Here is a 19664-nt window from a genome sequence, read left to right on the forward strand (position 1 = left end):
TGTTCAATTTGACATGTATAAGTTGCAGTAAAACATGTAGAATCGGAATACCGTCGGTTTGAAAATGTGTTTCGGATTTCGAATTAGACTAGCGTCGAGTGCAAGTAGTTTTAATAGTCTTCGAGCGTCCGAAGTCTACCAAAATTTTCTTCGAAACAGCGATTTACAAAGAGAAGTCCTTAGTCATTAGTTTTTCAGTGATCATTGTTCGTTCGCCGGACAGACTGCAATCTAGTTAGGGTAGTGGAGCTGGTTACTGTGGGGTGACCAACTACTGCGCCCCTTTGGTTTGTTTTCAGGCATAATTAACTTTATATTTTTCCAATAAGACATGTTCAATATTTTTATTAGAAAATAAACAAAATCAACGAACACAACCTATTAAATTGTTTTGATAAAATATAAACGAAACCAAAGAGTAGGATATATTAAATCTTCTCATGACAAAATAAACAAAATGAAAGAATAGGACATATTCAATTTTTTTTGTTAAAAAATATACAAAATCAAAGAATAGGATATATTAAATTGTTTTATTAAAATATAAAAAAACGAAATCAGAGAGTAGGATATATTAAATCTCCTTATGAAAGAATAAACAATCTAAACGAATAGGACATATTGAATTTTTTTACTAAAAAATAAGCAATATAAAAGCATAAAAAAGCTTAATATGTCATATCCTTTGATTTGATTATTTTTTGATAAAAAAAATGTAATATGTCCTATCCTTTTATTTTATTTTTTCATACAAAAATTTAATACATCTTATTCGGTAAACATAAAGGTAATTATTCACCACACGGTAACCGGCTCCACTATCCTACGGGTAACCGGGTTCGATGAATCTAAGTCCCTGCGTTTTCGCCTGTTTTTCGATGCTTTCCACGTCGGCGGAGCGGTGGGAAGGCCGCGGAGGGGAGGGAAAGGATGGTTAATCGGTCGTGTGAAAATGAATTAGCGCGGCGAGTGTTCCGGCACGGTTTCGGGATGAGAACGGGAGCGAGTAGGCTTGCGGCGCGCGGCTTGGCGCGGCTCGGCGCGAATGATTCCGCTTTGAAAAGGGAATTCTCCCGTGACACATTCGTTTTTATCTCGCCGGCCGGCTCGGCCGCGAATCTCTGCAGAGGTTTCTGGGCATATACGGAAAGTCGGCGACTCGTATGCTGCTCTGTATACGAGGCATTGACCCAGCCGCGCTGGGTTTCGTCGCACCTCGCCACGCTCCTATGGAATCGCGCCCGTTCCCTCTCTCTCTCTCTCTTTTTTTCTTTTTCTCTTTTTATCTATCTCACACACTCTCTCCTATCTCTTTCTATTCCTCTCCGCCTCCTTCCCCTCACCCGGTTCGGCTCCTGCTGCCGGTGACGCAGGTGTGTGTACCTGTTCCTCCGGCGTAAACAAATCCGTGTCTAACGGGCCCCCGAAAACGTTTCGATAGCGTTCCGCCCGTCGAATACAGGACAACGTAAGAGCCGATCTTACGTAATCGCCGATTTCGGCGCGACCGCTTGCGGTACCGGGCCCGAATTCGTCGCACTCCCCGCCGGCCGGGCCCAACGCGAGAAAGTCCCGAAGAAATGGAGTTTTCTGGAGAACTCCGGCCCCGTCGCGAAGGAATGCCCGCCACCGGCCGAGGTGCCATTCAACCGTAGATCCGTCGGTGCCGACCGAACTTCGTCTGCCAACCGTTTGTCAATGGCGTGCTAATTCGGGTTGCCTAGTATGTACCGCAATCCGGTGGACCGAATTGCAAATTTGCCTGTCCGTCGCCGTCTCTTTCTTGGGTGTTTGGCCGTGCAGCACCGGATGTAGGACGCCTAATCGTGCGTCGGAACGTCGGCCGATGTTTCCGTTGATTCGCGGGCATCTGTAATTTTTGCGGCAATTTAACGCGCGACGGCCGTCGACCTAAAAGCTAACGGTGAACTTTTTTATATAGCAGTGAAAAGCTCGCGCCAAAGACACCGCCGATGCTGCCGGTGGAACGATAAAATTTTAATGGAAAACTCGACCAGACTGTAGTCACCTTCAGTGGCAAGAGGGTTAATTCATTCTGGACTGCTCCGGAGTTAGACGCAGCTCGTCGTTCTCGGATTCGGTGATTACATATTAACGAGGACCCGGGCGAGTAAGAGTGTGACGTCAAAAGATGTTACGCATTTCGGCGAGTCATCGCTCGATATATCGATGGAAGGAGCGCCGGTTGCTTTGTCTTCTTCCACTAGATTCGACGAGACGCTACCATCGTCGATTCTGCTCGGTCCCTTTGAATCGACTTGGCCGAGCCGTCGCATGTCAGTTCTGTGGGCGAAAGTCAATTTTCCGTCTTTTATATTAACGCGTTATGTGCTGGAGAAGTATTGATACTCTTTGAAAAGATTTAATTTCTTTTTAATTAAAATTCATTTAGTATTTGCGAAGCTGACGACAAGATTTTGGTAACAAGTATGTGACGAGGATTTTTAGGATTTCACAGAGGAATTCTTTCAAACGTATAACGAAATTAAAAAGATTTTAATTTTTTATAAAGGTATTAATACCTCTCCCGTACATATAGTGTGTTAACCCCTTGACATACCATTTTCCTCGCAGTCACTGCGATTAGAAATTTTTCGATCGCAATCATTTCTTAGAAGGGAAAGAAAAATTGATGCTCATAGTGCTCCTAAATTTACTCGAATGCTTAAATATTGATGACAAGGGATTCCACTTTTAAAGAACGGAATAATAATTTATACTCGATCAGTTATTATTAGACATTTTTACGAGTCGGACTCGTCAAAGTACGACAAGGCTGTTAATAAACAATTTGATTTTCCTGCGAAGCGAGAACCTATCGAAGCTCCAAGATCCGAAATATTTGTTCTTTTGGATCTCACTCAAAATCTTCAGATCGAAATTAAAATTAATTATTTTCATTATTCCTATAGAATATCAAACGTAAAGCGCGTAAATATGATTTGCGTTCAATTTTGCTTTCTACATGCATTTTAATAAGCAGACATTTGCAGTACTAGAAGGTACTGTGACCAGTCCAATGCTACTGCGACCTTGACGGAAACTTTTAACAACTTTCTGTTAACAAAATGTTTCCATCGAAAGTTCACCGGTATCCATTTTTCTACAAATCTTAATATACGAAACATCGGAAACGAAACGTCTGTTTTCCAATAATCATTCCATTGTTCAATTAGGCGATTCTGAAGGCGATAATTCAACTCATTGACGACGTGCATCTCAAAAATCTCATCTGAACAATAAAGCTTGGTTAATACATCTTACAACGACTCGAACACAAAACAGTCGCTAATAAATCGCGATGCTGATGCGACTTTAACCCGAGAAAGATAACCTACGTCGCAGAGGCGCCTGCGAAGACTGTTGATTTTTGTTAATTTTTCATAGAGGTCTAGTGATTTAAGTTTAAAATTACTTAAAATATAAAAAAATATAATATAAATGCATTTTATTTTTACAATAATGCCAAACCTTTAAAATGACTAGATTAACTTAAATAAATATCCATTGTTAGTATAAAATTGACGCCTTAGAAAAGCATGCGCCTCTGAAGCGTATGGTTATCTTTTACGTACGTTGTCATATGGTTATCTTTCTAGGGTTAAACAAATAAAAAGGACACTCCTCTTATAAATAATTATAGCCATTCCGACTTTCCTCATGTGAATATATATTTTTGACTTCATAACGTTGTAGCCGGTGCCGAGACGGCTTCAATGACCCACTACACTATGACCTTAAACCTTGTAATAACGCTAAAATAATTTCAGGCACGATAAACGGGTTTCCAGGCTACTGCGAGTCGTTCCCAGGGCAAACATCTCTCGCAGCCCGTGGCTAAACGAACAATAGATCGTGGTCGCGCCTCGTCCACGGGACCCGGTCAAAGTCGCGGAAATCGCGCGAGGCTGCAATTTCCTCGCGATCGGTCGATCCTTTTTCGTCGGCGCGACGAGACGCGACGGGCCGCCCGTTGACCGCAGGTGCGTCCGAAGATTTCGTGCCAGACGGATTCGATTCGAGAGGATCGCAGTTCTCGGCGCCGGTGCATTCCCGTCGTCTTTGTACGCCGGTTGGCCTCTTCGGTCGATGTGCTCCTCCGCGTGCCGGTGTGCGAGGACGCGCGCGCGTCGTTCGCTCGCTCGCTCGCGGACTTAGTTGGGAACGAGGAAGACCTAGTTCGAAGGTAGAACGCTTGCAACGGCACTAGGTCACGCATCGCAGTTCCTGAACGGAGCGAGCGTTCGTCTACGTGCGCGTGTGCGTGCGCGTTTGCGTGGAAGCGCGACCGCGACCGCGCGCGTGTGCATGTGCATGTGCATCGGGCACCGGGCACCGTACGCGGCACGCATACTCGATCGGGAGAGCACGACGATAGTCGCCGGCCCGACGTGTTCGCCCGACGCCTTCCTCCTCGCGATCGAACTCGTGAAATTTCGAATGTTCGAGATTTAGACCGCGCCAAGCACACTATTGCACTCGCCTTGCACTTGCTTCTCGTAGTGCGTCGGGTCCTCTGTACTGTTCCTGTGTACAAGGTCCGCCGTGCCGTCACACGGTTTCAAAATAACGACAACCGTTGGCAAAAATGAAACGTGTTCTGGAACAACCGAGGAATGAGAGTCGAATCAAAATTTGTCCCTCAACGATTCGGACGATTTCGAAGTCGTTCCACCGCGTATATGGTGCAATCTTGCCACGCGTGCGTGAAATTCAAAATCGATTCTTAGATTTCGATTTCGTTGCGAAAACCGACGACATTCTTATCTTACCAAAGTTGCTAAAACGGACATCGTTCTTGTTTCCCGCCGAGCGAAACGTTAATAAATCGTTTTCTTTTTACTTAGCATCGACGGGTCAGTTGCCCCTTTAGTTTATTTCCAAAATTCAACATAATAATAATAGTGAAAACAATGTATAATAATTTAATTATTCTATTATAATTAATAATTTAATTTTTCTATTATATAATAATAATAGAAAACAATGGTTACACTCGCTCACCAAAAAGTATTGAGAACAGGAACCGAACTAAGAGCTGATAGACAAGAAATACGACTACAATACATATGTATATTAAACAGAATTTATATATATGTATTGTAGTCGTATTTCTTAAACTTAAACATCATGGCTTACAATAACTGGACAGTGGATCTTTATGCGAAGTAAAAATTGTCTATTTCAACTACAATAAACGGAAGTCGAATAAAAACATAATTCCTCTGTTAACAAATTTAGTGAATTGAAAATGATACGACGGTATTTTAAAATCCTTTACTTGTTTTCATTATTCCATGTTCCGTAGGCTCATTGTTCTCACAAGTATTATACATAAAATCTGCTTGTCCACTGATAACATTACAAAGTTGACTTTTAATTTCACTAAAATCATCAATGAAGAAGTCAATGTCGTTAGATCAAGCGTCAGCCAAAGTGAGAATCCTATTCAATGAATCAGTGTACTGCGGATTTTACGAATTTATAACAAAAATTAGCATTTGAAACACAAAAAACAATGACACTATTAGGCGAATTCAACAATTTGATTGTACCGTTTATAACTCATTCAAATTATTCAAAACGGGAATGAATGTCTATGCATTTTCTGTTCACCGTAATCGAGACACAGCATTTCTATCTTGCATAAAGATCCGCGTTCTATTGATGAGACACGTATCGCGGATCGTTAAAATTAATCAATTTGTTAACACCAGGGTTGTTTACCCTGGCACACGTAACTCTAAAGACGAAAGTCGCCGGCAATTTTTCATTGGCGAAGCGATACGATATTCAATTTGCTCATATTATTGTTCTAATCACGATTCATCTCTTTAATTAATTGCCCGATTAATCACGTTCGCCCGAGCATCCAGGTTGAAAACGTTGTGCCCAGTTAGCAGGTCAAAGAAGGCTCCCGATCGTTATCGATTACGAATCGCCGCGCGCTCGCACACGGATTCGAAAGTTCCTTTCGTTTGCTCGAGCACGGGCTCTCCTCGGACCTGCATCCAGCTTCCGTGGTTCGGTGGCGATAACGATAACGGTCCCCGAGACGGGCCCGTCCATTCATCACGAACCTCCCGGTAGGGCCTTCACCCGCTGGGCCTCGCTGGGCCTCGATCCATCGAGATACGCTGGAGTATCCCGTGTTTGTTCGGCCTATCGACTATCGCCGGCTCGGCTAACGGTATCGCAGCGTCATTTCGTCTCGTTTCGACCGTGTTTAGGAAACTTTTCCACTCGCCGACAACGAAAGTAGTGGGCCCGGGCCCCGTTTGGGCTCGGCCGAGCGGGAGAGTGAATTTCGTCACTCGAACCCGACCGAATCGAATTTACATCCGAAAGATGCGCGTCAGGTGCCGCTCGAAGCGAAGGTGGTCCTCCTACCGACTGCGAACGTTTATGGAAGTAATACTATTTTCATTCATTTATTTATAAACGGAAGAACCCGCTAGCGTGCGTAATAGAAGGTGCTAGTGCGATAGATTTCTCATTTGACTTCGACATTTAACAATAGAGACAGCAAAACGATCAATTAGGCCGCTAGGGTACTAATTCTTCTTATAGGATCCGGAATAAAGAAAATTCGTTCTTTATAGTCGAAGCCATTTTTTAACTTGAAATCCAAAGTACAATAAATTCTGCCAAATTGTCCGGTCCAAATTGTCAACTGTCCAGTCCGATTATTCGAGCCTCGCGGCTCGTTTTTATAGTCGTTGATCAATCGGCAGCTATAAACACGAGTCACGAGGCTCGAATAATCGCATCTCCTTTATTGTCATTTTTCTGACCTATTTCCATTTTATAGAATTTAGTGCATTTATACGTATGAAATTGAATTTTATCACTCATGCAACAGTTACACTCTTAACAAATTCGATAATGTTACAGTTATGTTGAAACATGATATGAGAATTTTTAGTAGCGCCAGAGAGTCGCCACTTGAAGGTTTAAACCTGCAAGTAAACCTTATTGCTCTTGACGGAGCATAGTCATCGAAGTCAAGTCATTGAAAAATTCAAAAAGAGAAGTAATATCCGTGACAATTCTCTTAGATTCGAGGGAGTCGAGACCTAAGACGCGCACCACATGCGAATAGTTATGGTCCGCACAATGCATGGGATTTTGTTGTGTCATTGAAACCTGTAGGATCCGCGATGCATTAGATCGAGTCATAAATAACTTTCGTTTTCTTATCAGACATTTATTTTGTGTTTTTTTATTTATCTTTCTGTTTTCTTATTTTATTTATTTTGAACACTTATCTATTTAGTGAAGGCAAAATCTCGTATGTTCCGGCGACTCATATTAGGTAGATACGAACAATAAATTCTGACTAACTGCATCGAAAGTTATCTATGGCTCGATCTAATACTATTTTTGTTTTGTATAAAGAGGTTACGCGATGTATTTAGAACTACCCCCGTAATAACCATTGTAAAGGGCCTACGCGATCTACAATAAATTTTCCCTAATTGACGCTCAGCTTGAAAACAAAAATGGATAATTTGGGAACAGGAGATATGATTATTCGTGCCTCGCGGCTCGATTTTATACTTACCGATTGTCAGCAACTACAAATAATGAGCCGCAAGGCTCGATTAATCGTAGCCCCTCTCCCCAAATTGTCCATTTTTGTTTCCAAGCTGAGCGTCAATTAGAGAGAATTCACCGTATTTCGAACTGAAAGCTTTCCATTGTCGAGTGCGCGTTCCACGTTGCAATATCCGCGGGCCATACGCGACGAGATTTCGATGGTCGACGAAGGACAACAGCCCGCTCCGCGCTGGTTCGGTCCATTTTCTGCGACTCGCTCCGAGACAATGCCAAAGATTGAACAGCGATCGGGCAAGTAAGATTTTTCGGGGAATCGTCCAGTCATCTCGGCCGAGCGACGGTGTTAAGCGATGATCCTTGAACTCGCCGAAAGCCATGAATCATTTCGAAACGACGTCCACGTGGGATCCCGACGAGCAGCGAACGGGCGACAGATTCCCCGGGCCTCCGAAGCGTGGGCAGACGAGAATTTTTCCGTCTGCCGCGAAGATGAACGCGGTGCCGCGATTACAATGCCAACGGGAGGAGCGTCGGCCTCCGATCTGGCGATCGTCCCAGGACAACGACCCCGTCAAATTTGACGAACGCCGGTCGCCTTTTCACCGATCTACTTCGGACGCGCTTAGCCGCGGAACCGTGTCATCGGTTGTCTTTCGCGCACCGTATCGTATCGCGATCGAGCACCAGACAAATTTCACGGGCCCGACGCAGCTCTATCGGAGGGTTCCCGCGGAATAGTCCGTCGTCGGAAAAACCGGTGACTAAACTAACGGCTGAAAATCGGATCATCGAGACCGGAGAAACGTTAGCGAAAGCTGTTTCGACGGGTGTAGAATTTGTTTTCCAAATAAAACGGCGAATAATAGCGGCCGCCGAGACTTCTCTGTTTCGTAGAAAATAATATTTCCTGTACGAACATTTTTACTAACTTAAACTTTAACTTTAACTTTAGCTGTTGCAATCTTTTTGGAAAGTGTGTAAGTTACTGTAATTATTAGATTGCGGATTTTACGCATTTATGAGAAAAATGTGGAGGTCAATTATAAAATTGTAAGGTCGTCAGAAGAAGTTGAGGATATTGTTACATTATTTTGAACTGATTATAATTATTAAAGGAAAAAAGGCATTTTTAACTAATTTAAATTTCTTACAATTAGCTAAAACAATTTTTATTTTGCATAAAGTTCCGCAGTCTAATGATGTGGCTCCGCGGTAACCGACGCGCGACGCCTCGCGCTATAATCTACGGATAGTATAACGGACACGTTCAAACGACCGACCGTCTGTGTTTTCGTTTGCAGACGCAGCAGCCGAACCGGCAGGATGAAGTTCGTCCGAGCGGAGCGCGATTAAAAGTGAAGCCTCTTGACCACGTGGCCGGAGGTCATAGCGGTGGCGTAGGCAGACGTTACTCTCTCGGTCTGGTGGCGGCGGCGGCGGCGGCGGCAGCGGCAGCGGCAGCGGTGGCGGCGGCGGCAAAGGCAGAGCAACGGCGGCGAAGTCGGCGGTGGTGGCAGTGGCAGTGGCAGTGGCAGCGACCAGGCTCGGTTCGTCGAGCGAAGTAGCATGGTAAGTGTGTTAACAACGTAAGCAGGGTGAACGCCCTCGATAGACCTAGACCCAAAAAGCGCTCGTTCCATGGGCACTGCCACTGGCACTGGGTTAAGGCGAAGTCATGTGACGCGGTGCAGGCACAGAGAACGAGCGAGTCGTGCGCAACACGCGCGCACATATGCGCACACACGCGAGTTTCAAACGAGCGCGCTCCGCCACGCACACCAGCCTCGGGCCATTACTTTCACGCGTATGCGTCGCGCCGCGTCGCGTCGCATCGCATCGCGTCTCGGTGAAGCTCGTCGTCGATGCTCGAACGCGCACGGGGTTCGTCGGCCTAACCATCTCGCGGAATGCCTCGGAATTGTTCCGACTTGTCACGATTTCCTTCTTAGGCGACCGTCTTCTCTACTAGAACGCGCGGCTTTTTACCGCGATCGCCTTTCCTCCGGCATTCGATGCTCTCCAGGAACGCGATTTATGCTCTTTGCGTTTCGGACTAGGTCTTCCGGAAGATTCCTCCTTGCTGCCGCGACGACCGTTCGACCCCCGGAGCTCCCGCGTCCGCCGATCTACAGTAATTTCTCTCGTACCGTCTCCCAATTTGGGAACGAAAATGGACAACCTGGAAAAAGGAGATACGATTGTTAGAGCCTCGCGGCTCGTTTTTATAGTTACCGAATGATCCTCGAACGATCTTGTAATCTCATCCCAAGTTGTCCCTTTGCGCTTCAAAGGAACAATGTGCTGCGATTGGACGATCCAACCTTTTCTCGATGCTCGGCGCTTATTTTGGTGATTTTGGTAATAGGGCGTCGGTCGATGGCCTTCGACCGAAACCCTCGGGGGGTTGGAAATAATCGCGAGGCCACTCGAGCTTGGCAGCGACCCGAAGAGCAAACATCGGAGCGGTGGTCCGGAGCCTTTGATATCTCGATCGCAATTAGCGAAAGTTAGACCGAGGTGCCATTTCGGCGCTACGGGGCGGGGCGAGGCTCGACTTCTGATGAATCATTAGGCAGAAGCAGAGGCGGAGGCAGAGGCAGAATGCCCCCGCGCGCGCGCTACGCCAAACACTTTCGATCCAATGGTCTCACGGTGCCGTAACAGCCACGAAAATTTCGTCAGTGGTCCGCGCGCCGTCTTTGGATCGGCCGTGGGCAAAGGCGAGGCGAGGCGAGGCGAGAGCAAACGGTCGGTAAATTTGGAACGAGCGATCACGGATCGGTGGTCTAAAGACTAAACGAGAATTTCCCTCGTTTTCTGTTCCGCGATTCCTGTTCCAGATTTCGCGCGACCGCGCGAGCGTGCGAGCGTCATTTCTCGCCCGAGGCGGCCGTGACCGTCGAAAGAAAACAACAATACTTTTTCTCGACGGCCGTCGACCCCGCGTTGTCCGCCGTTCGCGGCACCAGATCGCCGGCAAACGAATTTATTAATCGAGCGTGCGCCGCGCCGCTGCGCGCCGGCTCGCTCGTCGGCGACGATCGACGATCGACGACCATTTTCAGGTCCAATAATCCTGGTCTCCTTACCAAACTGTCTTGAAAATAGAAACCGATCCCGCGCGAGAATAAATAGATTTTCGCCCAGTTCCGCTCTATATTTTTTCCACCGCGGAACCATGTGCTTCCTGTTGCGATCCACGCGCTCCGCCCATCGCCGAAAATCCTCCGCGATCCGTCGGAAGCGTTTGGACGTTATCGTCGAATGCAAATGAACCTAGCACACCATCGTCGGTATTAACACTAGATTTACGGAGCACAAAAAACAGCTGCTTTATATTAGTTTATAAAAGTAACAATGAGACATTTATTCTGATTTTTAACGAGTGTTATTGTAACATTTGCCGCATGTCATATATAAATTGAATTAATAATTCATGTATCAATTATTATTAATTAATTATTAATTAATTATTATAATTTCTAATAATTATTATTAATTATTATTATTAATTAATCATGTATCAATGTATCTGTACGATATGAATAATCGTAAATCAAAAAATTAGTGACCCGTCATTTTAACGGGTTCCGTGAATCTAGTGTTAATACCTTTTCCGCGGACTGGCCCCGATCGTTGTTATACGATTTTTTAAACGATCCTACTTTAAAAGCCAAAAAATCCTCGTTAGATAGTCGCTATCAAAATCTTATCGTCAGTTTCGAAAGTATTGAATATTTCTTAACCAGTTAGCTGTGTGTTTGACGAGTATACTCGTCATGGAGAAGTGACAGTATTTTGTGTCATGACGAGTATACTCGTCATGCGTGAAAAGTGGTGACCCTTGTTTTCACTAAGGTTATCATTTAAATAACCAAATTCTTAAATTTCAAGATGTTTAGAATATTTTAAGGGCAGCTCAGAATAAAAAAATATGACTAATTATATGAATAATTCGCGATATTAGTGTTGGACGTGCAAAGTGCCATTGTGCATCGTTCCTTGCTTTGCCGAACCACACTGCGGCAGCATTTAGAATTTTTAACTTTTACAAGTATTTCATTTTTCTTACGTTTTTCGTTTATTACGTACATATGTAATACACGTTAATGTCATGTGAATAAGTAAATATTAGTAATAATATTGTTAATTTTATAAAACGAAACCGCGTCCTTTCGATCCAATATATTAACAGCGACATTTACTCTGTGCCTGACGCTCTGAAAAGGAGGCGTCACAGCTAACTGGTTAAAAAGTGTATTTTTTCAAACTTCGTCGATTTTCGCCCGTTAAGCGCGCAAGTCCAGCTCGATCTGTGACCCGCAGATAGTGTGCCAGATCGGACACGACGTCTTCTTGCACCGTCGACCCTGTTGAAGCGATCGTTTAGGACGCGTCGAGAAAGAAGATCGAGAGTCTTTTTGGAAAAACATTAAGTCGGGGGGAAAACGCGCGGAAAAGATGGAAAACGATCCGAACCGCGCGTTTCCGCGGCGCGCCGAGCGCGGAGTCGAGGCTCGAGGAGGATCGGGGCCGCTCGCTACAGGATGATTATCCAGGCTCGCATAACTGGCGAGGAAAGGCCTGGATGTATAGTACGTCCCGGTCGTCGGTGGATGGAAGTCCATCCTTGATGGAGGTTACTCCGGGCCATCGTCCCACATCTCCTTGGATATGAACTTGTGTCTTCGTTCGGCTCGCCGCTTCGGTCGTCTCCCTTCGGTTCTCCTTCCTCGTCTCCTTCGTCCTTCTTCCTGCCACCTCTACCGTCTCCCCTGCCACGGCGTAGCCACGGCCACAACCACAACCACAGCCACAACTACGGTCGCAGCCACCACCACCACCACCATCGCCGCCACCAACACCAACACCACCACCACCACTATCACCACCACCACCACCGTCCCCGTCGTCCCGTTCTTCTCGTTTCGTTTCTGGCTTCGTCGTCCTCGGTTCGCCACCTCCGCCGCGATCGGATCCCCACCCGCTTCTTCGGCTTTTCTCCTTCTTCGGCATTCCCATTTCCTTCCATTCCCCATTCCGCGCGGCCCCTACTCCGGCCGAGGACGCTTCTTTCATTGGCGTGACTTATTCGAATTCCGAAAGCCGATCGAATCGGACCGGAGCCCGCTCGATCGGCCCTCGAACGGGCTATTATAACGGGGATCCAGGAAAAGGGAAATGGTTCCGAGCCGACGAGTCGATAAGTCGTAACCTCGTCGACGCCTACCTTCTCTTCCCTTCTTTCCCTTCTCTCTCGTTCATCTCTTTCTCTTTCTTCACGGGTGCGGTCTTTGATCTCCCAGTTCCGGATGATGTTTTCAATCCATTAAGGAGGCTTCGATTTTAACCCTCGCCGCGTACCAGGCCCGGGTATTCTTCGGACCCAGAGGCTTCGAGGCTTGACGTGACCGTTTGACACTTGACGCCGTTTGCCGTTTGCTTGTGTCAGAGGAAGGACGACAAATACGGAGACAAATGTAGCGAATGTAATTACTGTGTTTTGACATAAGATAATAGTAATAATAATAGTAATAGTAATAATAACAGAAACAATAATAGTAACAGTAATAATAATAGTAATTATAATGGTAATAATAATAATAGTAATAGTAATAATATTAATAATAGTAACAGTAATAATAATAGTAATAATAATAATAACAAAAATAATAATAGTGATAGTAATAATAACAGTAACAGTAATAATAATAGTAGTAGTAATAATAACAGAAATAATAATAATAATAGTAGTAACAATAGTAATGATAATAGTAATAATAATAGTAATAGTAATAATAACAGAAATAATAATAGTGATAGTAATAATAACAGTAGCAGTAATAATAATAGTAGTAGTAATAATAACAGAAATAATAATAATAATAGTAATAATAATGAAATACTAATAATACTAATAAATAAAATACTAATAAATACACTAATACTAATAAATGAAATACTAATAAATGAAATACTAATAATACTGAAATACTAATAATAGTAATAATAATGAAATAATATAATAATGATAACAACAGCAAAATTTTAGTTCAAAATGTTTGTATACATAAGGTCACGGGTCCGTTTGAACCAAATCATGGGGCATCGCGTGAACGCCCAAGCCGCCGGTGCTGCGCGAGGATCAATGCTTCTGCCCCTGCCTTAAAAACTGTCTACAAAAGTGGGAATTTGTGCGAACATCCGTGGCCCGAAGCGCAAATTGGCCTGCGGGGCATTGGCCCGACACCGTCGAAAGCAAGAGCACCAAAGTCCCGCCTCCTCGGATCGCTCCCAACAAAGGCAGCGAGGTTTAAGAAAGAAGAATGGTGGCCCATCCAATTCATCCTAGAGGATTCGAGCGATGAAATAGTACGCCTCTTAAGGCCGAGCCCATCCGATGCGGCTGAAACTATTAGATCCGTTTCCGCGGCCCGAATCGCTGCGTTTTTCCCGCCGCGATGAATTTCGCGGGTCCGAATGGCATTCGCGGATGCCCCGACGGTGAAAAGTTGCGTCACTGTCGCTTCTTCTTCCTCCGCGTAGTTCGCTTCCTCCGCGCATCCGTGCGCGAACGGCCGCGGAAAGTTGCCGGGCAAGGTGACTCGACCCGAATCGCGACTGAGGCCGAGTCATCGGTTCCTTTGCACTTTTCTTCGCCGCGCGGAATCCTCTGTCAGGGTCAAGGCACTCTTCGCCGGTCGGCTGTTCAGGTGTCCGCGCGCGGCCGCCTGCCTCTCCTGCTTGCTCCGAGCGGACGCGATTCATTCCGAAACACGGTTCCCCTGATCGTCGATTGATCTTGTCGCCTCTCGCCTCTCCTCGGTGTCTCTCTCTCTCTCTCATCGGTGGATTCACCGGTGGGTTCGCCGGTAAGACGCGACGACGGTGTCGAGGATCGGAAAGAGTCGCGGAAGCGCCGCGAACGTCGGTGTCCCCGGACAAATGGTAATTAGACGCGTGGCGGAACCTCGATGGCCAAGGTTTCGCGGGCCGGGTAAACGGCCCGAACGTTGAACCGACGAATGACCTCCGACAACAACAGCTCCCCTCCCCGGTTTTCGGTGTCGAAATCACCGGTGCGCCGGAATAACGCCTTTACGGCCCCGTGCTTCTGACTTTTACGAGCCGCCGTTAAATGATTCTTCTCTCCAGCCCACCCGAGCTTCCCGGCTCGTTCCAACGCGCGAAAAAAGGACGCCCGTCGAAGGGAGCTGGACCCTCCGCCGGCTGGAAAGCAGCCAGAGAGGCTCGCGGTTCTTAAGAAAGCGAGATTCGTCCGTCTCCTTTTTCAGTTCGACGCGACCGACCGTCGAATGGGCCTTTAAAATGGACTTTAACCCTCGCCGTACCACGATTGGGTCCCTTCGGACCCTAAGCTCGAGGCCTGCTTCGACCGTTTGACACTCGATGCCGTTTGCTTATGTCAGAGCCACGGCAACAAACGCGTAACAAATTGTAGAAAATTGTTAATTGCTACAGTGGCCCACAAAAGTGTTCGTACACCTATTAAAACGCAATAACTTTTTCAAAACTGAACTAAACGACTTGAATTTTTTGTTTTATTTTTATGATAGATGACGGCTGAAAAGCTTTTCTTTTTTCCATTTTTCTATTACTACTTGGAATGAAAAGAAAAAATTAGTTACCCTCGTTTTTTATCTTTTTTATCCGAGCCTATAATGAAAATTTAAAGAATGCCTTTTGTAGATCTCGGTAACTTACATGCGTGCTGGAAATTTGATCGAAATCGGTACATTCTTGTGTTGTTCAATTGTTCGATGTTGTATTGTTCAATGATTAGTACAACTATCCTTGGAAATTTGAAAGAAAAATACGGCAAGATAACAGTAATAATAATAGTAGTAGTAATAATAATAATAATTATTATTATTATTATTATTATCATTATTATTATTATATATAATATAATAATAATAATTATTATTATTGTTATTATTATTATATATAATATAATATATATAATAATTATATTATATATTATTATTATTATTATTATTATAGTAATAGATAGTAATAATAGTAACAGATAACGATTATAATAACAACAAGTTCATGGGTCCGTCTGGACCCAAACGGTGGGGCTGCGCGTGAACGTCGAACCGCCGGTACTGCGAGGGTTAAAAGTACAGGAATTCGATTCGAAACGATTCTGCTTGGCAACGTTCGAATTAATACGTTACTGTTGTTGCGCAGGTGACGGAGTGGCAAGATGTTCGATCGCTCAGGAAGAAGACTTCAGGGAATGACGTACGAGTTCGGGCTTCCGAAGAAGCGGTTCGCACATGGACCCGCGAAACCCGCTTAGTCACCAAGTCGCCACTCGACCGCTCGAAGATGGTCGTTGAACGATATCCGGCCGGTGCCAGGGAACAGCCGGTCGAGGGATGAAGCGGAAGGGAGAAAGAGAATAAGCGGGAACAGGGCCAGGATCTTCGGAGTAGCGGCCGCTCGGAGATGTAACGTTATGTTTCGAGGATTCTGGCTACAGAAGTCGTAGCATCCAGCTGGAGCCATGTTTACGCCTTCGATGCACTCCCATTGTTACCGTAATTTTGGTCGACCGGAATAAGATCCATTTTTCCAGCCCTTCAGATTTCTACGAATGTTATTTTCGGTGTCGCAATCGAGGCAACTCTTTGGGCCATAAACAATTCTAATATATTATGTACAATTATTATATTATATTATATTATATTATATTATATTATATTATATTATATTATATTATATTATATTATATTATATTATATTATATTATATTATATTATATTATATTATATTATATTATATTATATTATATTATATTATATTATATTATATTATATTATATTATATTATATTATATTATATTATATTATATTATATTATATTATATTATATTATAACAATTATTATATAATTATTAAAATTAATATTAAAAATTATTCTATGCATGTACAGTAACAATCGGCAACTGTAAAAATGAGCCGCGAGGCTCGAATAATCGTATCTCCTCTTCCCGAATTGTCCACCTTTGTTTACAAGCTGAAGGAAAGTTAGAGAGAAATTACTGCATTAGATTGTAACATAAGTTCGTTTCGCTTTGTTACTTAATCGCGTAACAATGCTTTGCCGATTCATCGGCAACGTCACGCCGTCAACTGTTCTACCTCACGTTTTTCTAGTTAGGTTTCAGTGATTATTTCTACGCGAGTCTGTGTTTACAATCGGTGGTCTCTCCTAGGGTAAGCGAGGGTATTACTGCGAACGCCCCAAAATAATATGCGGTATTTTATAAAAATAATAAAATTTAACATTTTATAGTGTGCAATCTTTTAGAAATTAATCTAATAATTTTGTATACGTTTAATATTGGTAATTTATACAAGTAATAGCAATCGCAGTTTTAATTCATTTCGATATTCGGAAGCTTATGAAAACCTTGAGTCTTATGAAATTCGAAAAGCATTTGTATTGTAGTAATTAATAATAAACTATTCATTTTAGCGTTGTTTTTAGATAAAGTAATCATTACTTTGATAAAAAATAATCGACATACACTGTCACTATCACCTGTTCTTAAATATTATTTATATGTAGTGTACGTTATACTGCGGTGCTTTACTGAACTGCTTAACCTATACAGTGCACCTATACCTAATTTGTAAAGTGCTACAGTGAGAATATCTTGATGCTAGGAATTGTAACCGTGTGTGTATGTACATTTAAAAGAAAATGTGTTATGTCAATTTCGACAGGCAGTAATCGAAAAGTCCGCAGTATTTGGCTCGCAGTAATAGATACATCATTTTAATGAAATTTGTGCTTTCAGAGATTCAATATTTTGAGAAAAGTAAATGTTCAAGTTAAAGAATAATAGGTATAGCTCAAGTTGTCAATTTATTGGCGTAAAATGTCTTATTTTCTCTGTCAAAGTTCGCCTTCATTGAGAAACCGCAGTAATGCCTATACTTACCCTACTCTGTCTATAAATGTTTTCAATATTTTCAAACGCCTGATGACAAAGAACGTTTTCGTCACACTTTGCTTTTTTTACTACAGCAAAGGTAAAAATTCGCGGTGTACACGGAGATGGTGCAATCGACGAATCAACGTGCACGAAATGGTTCAAAAAATTTCCAGATGAATTTAGACTTGAAAGACGCACCTCGTTCTCGATGCCCTGTGACGACAGATCGTGCACGAATTAAGACCTTCGTTAACAACGATCGTCGCATAACAATACGTGATATTGCAGAAATGATTAAAATATCCATCGTGACGGCTACAAAGCAAATTCGCGATTTTGAACTGACAAAAACGGGACGAATTTATGTTACAACCTAATATATAATATCGTACAATCACGCGACCTATCCTTGATTATGCGTCGACAGTATGGTTTCCTTTTATTGCTAAAAATGCCTACAAAATTGAGAGCGTTCAGCATAAACTTTCTCGCTTTGCTGCCTTTAAAATGGGTCAACCGTTTTCGCGAATTGACCACAACTACGGTCCTTCAATGTCCTCCTAAATATAAATTCCCTGGAGTCCAGAAGAATCATTGGAGACCCATGCTTTTCTTACAAAGTTGTACATGGCTTGGCCAATAATCCGAGTGTCACCTCGCTTGTCAACTTCGATGCTCCTTCTCGATTTGCTAGGTCAACACTTCCCTTTAGAACCTCATCCTACTCGTCGAGATATACCGCTATACTGACCCGTTTTACAGGACACTTCAAATTGTTAACGATAATAGCGACAAAATAGACATATTTGCCGTCGATATCACAAAATTCAAAACGTGTTTACGTAAACTGTTCGCCTAAAGCGCTAATTCGAAGATTCTGTATTATATTAACATTGGCTTTTGGTTCTGTATTGTAAAAATGGACCTTTTATACATATATAATTTATTTATTTACACATAAATAAATAAAATATCGACTTGTGCGAAGAAAGAAGCGATCGTGCAGCATTGTCACCGAGTTTATGGGGCGCGCGCGAGCAGCTAACCACCGTTGCGTTCTCGCAAGACGGAGAAACGGGGGTGTTTCGCGGCCGGCGACCCAATAAGACCGAGGGATTTTCAGGGACACCGGGTTAGGTTTGCGAACTGTCGAGAAACGAAAAAGCAACGGGAGGAGAGAAAGGGGGGAGAGAAGGCCCCCAACGGGGGATGTGGTAGAGGGGAATATATATATACGGTCGAGAAAGGGTCTGTGCGTGTTCCGGAGACGGTCGAAGACACGAGACACAGACCGGCCGCTCGTTACATAAGTAAGGTAAAGGATCTCTTCTTCTGCTCTCCTTGAGCCGATCCACATCCGCGATTATGCCACTTTCCATCGACCTCGCTTCACCTCGTCCGGCGTGCGTGTGCTCGCGGGACTTGTATGCGAGCGTCGCGGCTGCGCGCGTTGCTCGAGCATGACGGAAGTCTCTCCCCGATAATTTTCTTTTCGCTCCGATCGAACCCCCATCCCCCGTGTGCCTCTCGCAACGGGATCTCCCGCCGCGATTTCTGTAACCGCGGGGGGGGGGGCGTTCTACGGTCTGCGAATTAAAAAGCTACGATTATTATTAATTCCGCCGGAAGTCCCTCGACCCATCGCGAAATCCCCCGGCGAACGAGAAGGGAAATTGTATCGTCCGAATCCCGCGAACCCCGGGAAAGGAGATTAGATGGAGTTTGTATTCCAGCCAAGACTCTCGGCAAGGTAAAAGGAACCGTGCCACTTTTTTCTGCCACTGGAAATCCGCTGCAACTGAAAGCAGAAAATTATGTTGCCCCTGTCCAGCCTTTAACCCTTGCTCGCCCGTGGCCTGTGCTCGGCACGTTATCCGAAAGAATATTTGATTCTCGGATTCTCATCTCGTTTCGGGATGTTTCAAGATCGCCGTTTCAATTTCACATCGGGGAGCGCGTAGCTTCTATTTCTGAAATGTTCATTGACGCGAAGCGTCCGCTCGCGGATATAGATACAGTGATTTCTCCCAAAAATGTTCGAAGGTCGGAATTGAAATCGGCAGATCTAAGAATACTAAGTCGCGACTCTTCGGGCCTCGCGGCACGGTTT

The 19664-nt window shown here is 44.1% G+C and overlaps 1 protein-coding gene across 1 annotated transcript in view; it reads left to right on the forward strand.

Moving 5' to 3' along the window:
* The window catches only part of LOC117220188 (protein FAM76A), a 68762-nt gene extending 52487 nt beyond the window's left edge, over positions 1 to 16275 (forward strand). The window contains exons 7-8 of the transcript XR_004490214.2: positions 8883 to 9150; positions 15799 to 16275. The gene's annotated coding sequence lies outside the window, so the exon portion shown is untranslated. The remainder of the gene's footprint in view (positions 1 to 8882; positions 9151 to 15798) is intronic.
* The last annotated feature ends 3389 nt before the right edge of the window (positions 16276 to 19664 follow it).

The sequence above is a fragment of the Megalopta genalis genome, chromosome 10 (assembly GCF_051020955.1).
Source record: "Megalopta genalis isolate 19385.01 chromosome 10, iyMegGena1_principal, whole genome shotgun sequence".
Lineage (NCBI taxonomy): Eukaryota > Metazoa > Arthropoda > Insecta > Hymenoptera > Halictidae > Megalopta > Megalopta genalis.